We start from the raw sequence: 8,830 nt of genomic DNA on the forward strand, positions 1-8,830 counted from the left end.
CATACCCCAATGGTCCCTCCTCTTCAGTAAGTCTGAGGGGCCTTTTCAACACAGTCTCTCAGAGTCCCAGGGAGAATTCAGCTCCAGAAGCTTACTGTGGCAGTTTGCTTGATAACATACCCTTGGATCACTTCCTTCTGTCCATTGTCTTATTTCTCAGCTCCCCTACTTTCCTTCAAATCCTTGTCTCAAGGTTTTGTCTGCTTGGGGAGAAAACCCATGCAAGATATCCACAGATTTCATTTCAAATGTACTTCCTCAGTCCATCATTTAGAATCCAGTCAGGAAAAGAGAATCCTCACCAGGTAGTTCAGATACGGGGAGATTTAATACAAGGAATTGGTTACCAAGAGAGAAGGGGTGAACCCCAGATATGAGAAGCTACTCTTCCCTCTGGCTTGAAACCGGTATCCCACCCTGGAGCACAGACAAGTAACCCTCAGGGACGTCTTCCCTGATCCCCAGACAAGGGAACAACCTCTTATTATCTGCTTTAACTTTTATTTCTGTGAATATTTGATTCAGGTCTCTCTTCCCCACTAGACTACAAATCCAAGAGAGTAGGAACAACATCTGTGTTTTGCTCACTATGCCACTCCCAGAGCCGAGCACCACATCTTTCTAAGCACCACAGAGGAGCTCACGAAATATGTGGTTGAGGGAAGGACTCAACAGCGTTGTGCAGCCACGGGCTCAGGCTGGCCCGTGAAAGCCAACTGGGCGATTCTCTCCCTAACTCCATATTCAGGGATGTCAGGTTACAATTTAAAACTAACCATTGTGGGAGTATTTACACCAGAGACATTGGCAAACACAAATAATGGCTGTTTTGTACCTCATTGTCTTTTTGTGTGTGGGCTTTTCTTTCTTTCTTTCTTTCTCTCTTTCTTTCTTTCTCTTTCTCTTTCTTTCTTTCTCTTTCTTTCTTTCTTCTTTCTTCTTTCTTTCTTTCTTCTTTCTTCTTTCTTTCTTTCTTTTTTCTTTCTTTCTTTTTACTGTTTCTCTTGTTTTATATAGCTACTAGAAAGTTAAATAACACGTGTGGCTCCTGTTACATTACTGGCCAGCACTGCTTAGAAAGGGGGAGAGGAGCCCTGGTGTCCTTCACAGAAGCCACACTACCCTCTTTGGTGGTTGAACTCTTCACAAGCATTCCCCAGGTGAAGTGGCCCAGCAAACTAATTCTTCTCAATTCCAGGAATACATTTGTGACAGGTTGACAGTAAAACTAGGTTTTGTTTTTTTTAAGAGGTTTCAATTTTCTCAATAACTTCTTAGAAACACATATTGCTAAAATGCTACTGACAAGCCATCCAAATTTACTCTGAGATGAATCTGAGTGAGCAGCGGGCTCTAGTCGTCGGCTTCCTGCCTGCTTCCTTAGGAGCACTCACGCAGTTAACTGTAGCCAGTCGTTTTTTTAGGGCAGTTCACAACAGTGCATGAAATGTGTATTGTCAAGCTAACACCAGGAAAAGCACCTCTCCTTCCAGGGTTAATTTAAGTTAAGACTCCAGAAGGAAAAGCAGCACCACCTGGACCCCAACCCAGATTCAGCCATCCAGGGTTAGATACAACATACTCTGGTGAGCCACGAGTGTGATGGTGTGAGTCATCCCAAGGCAAGTCTTCCCTGTTCACTGTGGGGAAGCCGCATTCCCCAATTAACAGAAAGGCTGAACATCGTTGCAGACGCTCTCGCTACTCGGCTGTGAAGTTCAAAATGACTGAGTGAAGCATCAGAGTCCATTGAGGCATTTTATTTGCACGTATGTATTACATCCCTAGGAAAAGAATCCCAGGATTTTCCCTCCTGTGTGTTTTCATCTTGCTTCTTCATGGTCCATGATGCCAGCTGAGGTTGTCAGGACAATGAAACCAGACTGTGGGACAGGAACAGGTTGTTCTGCCATTTTTTTAGATCTTCCGGTTGTACATGCATTTTGGGGCTGATCACTCCACACTTGTTTAACCTGCCTGGGAGGTTCACAACAATTTTCTCAGCACTGTGATCATCAATGATGTCAAATTCGCCAACGTAACCGTGCTTCATCATCACAGTGAGAAACCAGACGATGACTTTGGAGCATGGCCTCTCTTTTCAGCATTGTTAATGCTCTTGAGAGCATCTGCCAGGACATTCATGTGCACCATTATGGCAGCACAGAAAGATGGCGGAAAGGGGTTTATTTCATTGTTAAACATTTACCAGCATACCCCTAAGTGAATCCTGCCTAACAATGGAACACATGCAACGCATCCATTTCCATGGCTTCATTAGGCAAATTTTCACTGAAAGTCTTAGCATCCGGCTGTATTTGTGCAAGGAAAGAAAGAAATTTTCATGCAGTTTTTCTCCTAGGCATGACTGGCTCCATGTAACTTCAAGGACGTCTGCTCCAGATGGTTACTGTTCCATTATTTAACAAGTAACGAAAATCAGAGACTGCAAGTTGTGTTGGCACCATGCTCACCACTCCCAGCATTCACGGGCACTTGAGATTCTGGCCCCACAGCCCTCTCAGCAACACGGCGGGACTGAGAAAGGCCTCCAGCCGAGCTGTCTTTGAAACCTTTCCAAGTCCAGACGGGTGCTGATGTGACTGTAATCTTTCCCTAAATTCAGTATTTGAACGTGAATATATTTTTGTGCATAGGGAAGTGAAGGCTTTCCATGAGATGCTCAGGTTCTGCCCTGTAAGCACCAAGGTACACTGCAGAGAAACTAGTCCCTTCACCTATAAGAAGACTGAAATTACCTTTATGGAAGGAGGAGGTTTGTGAGCATTAGAACGTCTCCTAAAACTGCTCTCTGAACCAATCACTGAAGTTAGGTTCAGAAAGAATACTTTAGAATGGGAGGAAATGGTTGAATATATATTAAGTTTAAAAGCAGTCATCTTTTTTCATTTCCAACCCATAGAAAAACCAGAAAAATACACATTTTTCTCTTGCAATCTCTGTATATGGTAACATTTCAGGTTGTTTTCATGTTCTTCCTTTTTTTTTTTTTTTTTTTTGGTATTCTTAAATATATGTAGATCTGTAAAAAAAAATATTGTGAATTAAATTCAGCAGTTTTTTTCTTTAACACTGACTTTGACTCCATGAAAAATTAGAAGGGTAGTCACCAGTGTGGTCTATTTTATCTCTGCCTTCAGAGGTGAGCACATATTCAAGTCTGGGCCAATCAGAGAATCACATCCTCCAAACCTCAATAATTCATCCAGAGGTAGGCATGTGAGCCTTGGAAAGCACTAATAAAAGTCCTTCCATGTGACTTGACAAATGAAAACTGAGAGAAAGCATGTCTCTCTCTTTTGAATTATAAATGGTATGGATATAAATTTGGGCTGCTGGAAGTTTACTTCCCTTACTTGTAGAGGAATCTTTCTAAAAATGAAGCCAAAATGCCACGAGAAGAGAAATGAGACCTGACCAGTGGTGGTGTCTGGCGCTATTGTTTGATCTCCTGGATCCACCTGTTCCTGAAGCCAAACCCATCACTGGACTTATATAAGCCAATGAACTAACTTGTGGTTTCAGTTAGTTTCAGCTAGATTCTCTCATTGGTAACTGAAACCATTTTTACTAAAAACAAAGACAGAAAGACTGTATGTTATGGCCAAACTAGGGGAACTCTTAGGTTACCTCTAAGTATATGGTCATTTTAACCAAGGCTTGATTTTCATGTGAGTGTACAAAAGCAATGCCTTATCACCAAATACTGAATCCAATACAACAAATCAGTTACTATCAATTTGCTCTAGTTACTAAGTGCTGGGATACACACAGATGAATATAAAGGTTTCTATCTTGGTGGAACTTATAAGTAAGTGGAATGGTAAGACAAGAAGGATGATGAGAGAGAGACAGAGAGACAGAAACAGAGACAGAGAAGGTACTCTATAGTAGTGGAAGCCAGGGGATTTACATTGCTAATTCTATCTTTGGAACCAATTTGGATAAGCACATTTTTTTGCCTCTTTTTCTGTCTCTAAAATATGAGTTTAGTAATCCTCCAAGTATAGGCTAGGGGGTCAAAACTATTTTCATAGTAATTTTAAAACACATTTGTCTTTTACAGTCATTCCCTCACAAATAGTTCTCCAAACTACAGAACGAGTAATGACATCATCACTGTAACAGGTAATGGAATATAGGCTTGAATATTCTTATGCTGTCTGCATTCTTCAAAGGTAGTAGGTTGAAAGGTATAAGTACATATCTTTTCAGAGATGAACTCAGATTGTTTTCAATACTCCTACTATGCTCTCACTATCATAACCTCACTGACATCCAACAAATTTTGAAATCCCTGAATTTTCCTTGTATACACACAAAGACACAACTAAAAGGGAGTTTACTAAAAGGCTGGTGGGAAACTTAGAAGTCCCTAGACTATACTTGTCCCATTTTGCAAGAATGTTATAAATTTTTTCAAGAACTCAATTTAAATTTTTATCAAAATTATTTCAGAATTTATATTTTATTCTAAAATGAAAAAAATTTATTTTCTTTATCAAAAGATGGATTGTTGGCTTATAAAAGGGAGATTAAAAGGCTTGCTTTCTGAACCCACAACCACACCAGGTACGTCTGAAGATGTTGGAAAAAATGAAACTGATACCTCAGAGAATTCTGTCTCACGGAAGGGAAGAATATATCGCAAAACACAAAACAGGCAAAGGTGTAAATAACAAAAATACAACATGAACTATCTTTATAGATGTTAACAATGACCTCACTGTGCCTTGTACAACAGAAGATTTTTGGATATTATTATGTGCAAAATTTGGGTGCCAACTGAGACATCACTTTGAGACCAATCATTAAAAGTTTAAAGAAAAAGGAATTGAATATTTTAACCATAGATGTGATAAACTCTTTAAAAGTCAAAAGTTGTTCGATACAGATTTTCAGCCTAGAAACAAAGCAGCTACTGAAGCATCTCCCAGGGTAAGCATCTCATTGGTTTGAGAAGCACATACAACACCTGATAAATAAATCCTGTAAGGTTGACGGTGCCCAGTGCCCGCCGCATGAAAAGTCCATAAAAACAACAGCCACAAGGCCATTTTCCAGGGGTACAGTAACTCAATGATTTAAAAATTTAGCTGCAAACATAAAGATTGCATTAATATCTCATTTTCAAAAGTGTACTTATATTTTGCAAACAGGTGAATCTGAAGAAGAGCTGGGCTTGCCAGTTTGCTGGCAGCCCTCCATCAGCATTGACTCATCATCACATAGTATCTTTTTCTGTGAATGCTCAGCAAACAGATACAAAAAAGGCTGAAATACTCAAATTTTGAATAACGCTTCAAACTTCATGATTGAGTCCTGGAACTATGGTTTTGACCCTTTCATGTCTAGTGCAGAAACAATGATGGGCCAGACTGCTAGGGTAGATCCAAGCAAATGGTACCAAGTTTCCTGCAGTCATTATATTTTTCCACTGATAGGCACTCCGAGGAACAAATAATAATCTAAAAGTAAAAATAAACACCAGTTTCATTAAGAATGCTCTAGATGAATCAAATTTCTAATTTTACCAAAGGCTAACCCTCAGTATTCTGTGTGACAAAATGCAAAGTACACAGGAAAAATTCTTGCTAAATTTTGAAGTACAATGATTGTCTTGAGGAAAGCGCTTATGGGCAACTGTTTGAGTTAAGAGCTCAACTAACTGCTCTCTTTCACAGAGCAGGATCTCAGTTTGAAAGACTACTGACAGACAAACTACGGTTATCCAGACTTGGATATTTGGCTGACAGTTTCTTCAAAATGAACAAAGTGAGATTGCCACTTCGAGGAAAACAACTGACAATATGTGTTGCCAACTGTAAAATTTGAAGTTGCAAGTGCAAATGGGAATTTTGGAAAATTTTATAAGCACCACTGTGAGCTTGACATCGTGTGTTTTTCTAATGAGATTGGTAGCAATATTTATGTGTGTGATTTTTGATATCTTAATGAGATATGCAATATTTGGAAGATCTGCATAATTCAGTGAACTAGGATTTTCCAAATGCTTGATCCATGATGTTATGGAATCACCCATGGTTCAAGGATCTGTTCAAAGTTCAAGTTAGACCCATACTTTTAATGAAACAGAATATAAACAGTTTATTGATTAGGTTACAGATTCCACACTGAATCTAATCTTTAAGAAACTACCTCTTGTCTTCCCATGGTGATAGCAGAGAGATTGCAAGCTCAGTAGCCCAAGACCATTTCAAACTTTTTCTTGCATCTTGCCTTCTAAAATCCCATTAGAAAAACTAATCACACGGGGCGCCTGGGTGGCTCAATCGTTAAGTGTCTGTCTTCAGCTCAGGTCATGATACCAGGTTCCTGAGATCGAGCCCCGCATCGGGCTCCCTGCTCAGCGGGAAGCCTGCTTCTCCCTCTCCTACTCCCCCTGCTTGTGTTCCCTCTCTCGCTGTGTCTCTCTCTGTCAAATGAATAAATAAAATCTTAAAAAAAAAAAAAAAAAACTAATCACACAGGAGAACCCAGAGTCCAAGTGGAGGAAGGAGAGGGGAGAACAAAGTTACACAACCAACAGTGTGGCTATAAGGTGGGGTGGTACATCGAGGTCATTTTTGCAATCAGCTGAGCTATAAGGATCATGGAGCCTCACACTCAGTGCAAAGTGGTTTGCATAAATTAGATCAAATCCTGACAATAACCCTATAATGCGGGTATTTGTGTAAATAAGAATCCTGGATTGCAACGGAATCTTCACACAAACTAGATCAAACAAAAGTGTATTTATTCAGTCACGTACCTGAGAAGCGAAACTGTTAGGGTTATCTAACATGTCTGAGTGGCTGGATGGATCTAGAAGACCACCGGAGGTCTTTGATGCTCTGTCTACAGCACTCAGTTTTGGTTTCCTCGGTATGTTGAATCCATTCTGCAGATGACATTTTCTCTGAAGCCGAAAGAGTTGTCTCACAGCAACTCCAGTCTACAAGATCCTCTGAGTTTGCAAACCTGGAGGAAGACAGGGAAGGTATCTCTCCCAATCGATTTGTTCCCAATGTCCCTAGGAAGCTCTCACTGGCCTGGCATAGATTGCTCATGCATGAAAAGGAGTCCTGAAGCCAAGAGGGTTTGCGAACTGCTGAACAAGGTCATTGCTAAGGTCCCTTCAGTTCTAAAATTCTAAAATTATTCGGGTATTATTTGCTGTCTCCTGGTTGCATTGTAGTAGACTGCACATTTAGAAATACTAAGATCTGATCATTACAGTGTATTTATTGTATCTCACGATATGCCCCACTCACAATGAGCTGGGACAAGTACACATTAAGTACCACTTGGAAGCTGGTGCAGGAGGACACTGGATGGACCACGCAGACCCCACAGTTCTAACCTTGTCCCCTTCCTCAAATGAAACAGCAAAACTAGGTTTGTCTTGTAAGAGAACTGTGTTGCCAGTAGAATCACATCTTGGGTAGGAAATCTAAATTCACCTATTGATTTTATTATGTACACTTAGATAATCTCTCATTTTTCTATCCCAAAAGGAAATCCCAGCTTAAAGGAGGGTCAGTTAGTTAATCCATTATGCCAGATCCAGCCAACTGGTGGGAGCTTCCAGGATGGTCAGACTGTGAAGGGTCTTGAGGCCAAGGAGAAGTTGGCATTGACCGAAATGTCTGCCATGGATACAGAAGAGAGGAATGGTGGATATGTGCCTTTCCTAACTCAGCTTGGCTTTGCCTTCAGGACCTAACTAAAACACCAGAAATCTTTACATAAGCACTGCACAAAATAGGATTTAATAATTTAAGCAGAAATAAGCAGTACCTACTGAACTAATTTTATAAACTCAAATCAAATAGTCACAAATGTCTCATTCCTTTGTTCGTTCTGTAAACATTGATTAAAAGCCTACCTTAGTCATGCACTATCCCTGGTCCTAGCGAAAACGAGAGGTCTCAAATTTGCTCCAGGTCCCCAGACACCATACAGCCTAAGCTCAAAAAGCCTAAAATTTTGTTTTCTATAAAAGGACTAGCCCTGGCCCTAGGTAAGTTTTGAAGGGCACGTTTTAGGTTATTACTGCTAAACAACAAAGCTGACCCAATATAATTAATATTATGGAATGATCTCATCCAAAGGCAACCTTTTAACATCCACAATAACTTTTTATTCTTAGACTCTACATACTTTTGGCAGAGGCTCTGAAGGAAATTATATGCACACATTCAATTACCTTTATAGGTACAAATTATCCACTGCTGCCTTCTCTAATGAGAGTAGGACCTACAACTTTTACTTGCCTGAAATGAGACCCGTTATATCCTAGAGCAGACATGTAGCTGGATGGGTTAACATTAGCTCCTAAGTGCTGATGGCTTTTATTCTTCTGTTTTGACATGTCTCATGGCAGCATGTTACAAACAGAAGGAATGACCGTGGTAGTCTTCACAGGCTCGTGTAGTATGTGATGGGTGATTTCTGCACTGTCATTAATATTTTGGATCCTCACTCACTGGTTTGGCAAAGAACAAAGTAGTGGTCCGTGTTTGACAGTGGCAATCCTGACTGGCCAAGCTAATTACGTTGAAAGGGAACACTTGTTCTCCAAAGATCCTGCTGGGGACACAGCTCACGATGAAGTTTTTACCTGCCCGGTCATGGTTGTTCCATGGTGTGTGTGATCTCACCTTTGCAGGGGTCTTGAAGAAAGCCATGGAAAATAGTGAACACACACAATAAAATGCTTCCAGAATGTTCTCAATTGAGCCAGCTGTGTTTGTCTGCAGACTAGTGTTTAGTAACCACAGGGATAGGAAGATAAATAAGCAGTCGG

At 40.4% G+C, this 8,830-nt stretch overlaps 1 pseudogene; it reads right to left on the reverse strand.

Moving 5' to 3' along the window:
- Positions 1–1,784: 1,784 nt before the first annotated feature.
- LOC116636960 lies at positions 1,785–2,157 on the reverse strand (annotated as a pseudogene).
- Positions 2,158–8,830: the final 6,673 nt, after the last annotated feature.

This window comes from Phoca vitulina, unplaced genomic scaffold (assembly GCF_004348235.1).
Source record: "Phoca vitulina isolate PV1807 unplaced genomic scaffold, GSC_HSeal_1.0 scaffold13, whole genome shotgun sequence".
NCBI lineage: Eukaryota > Metazoa > Chordata > Mammalia > Carnivora > Phocidae > Phoca > Phoca vitulina.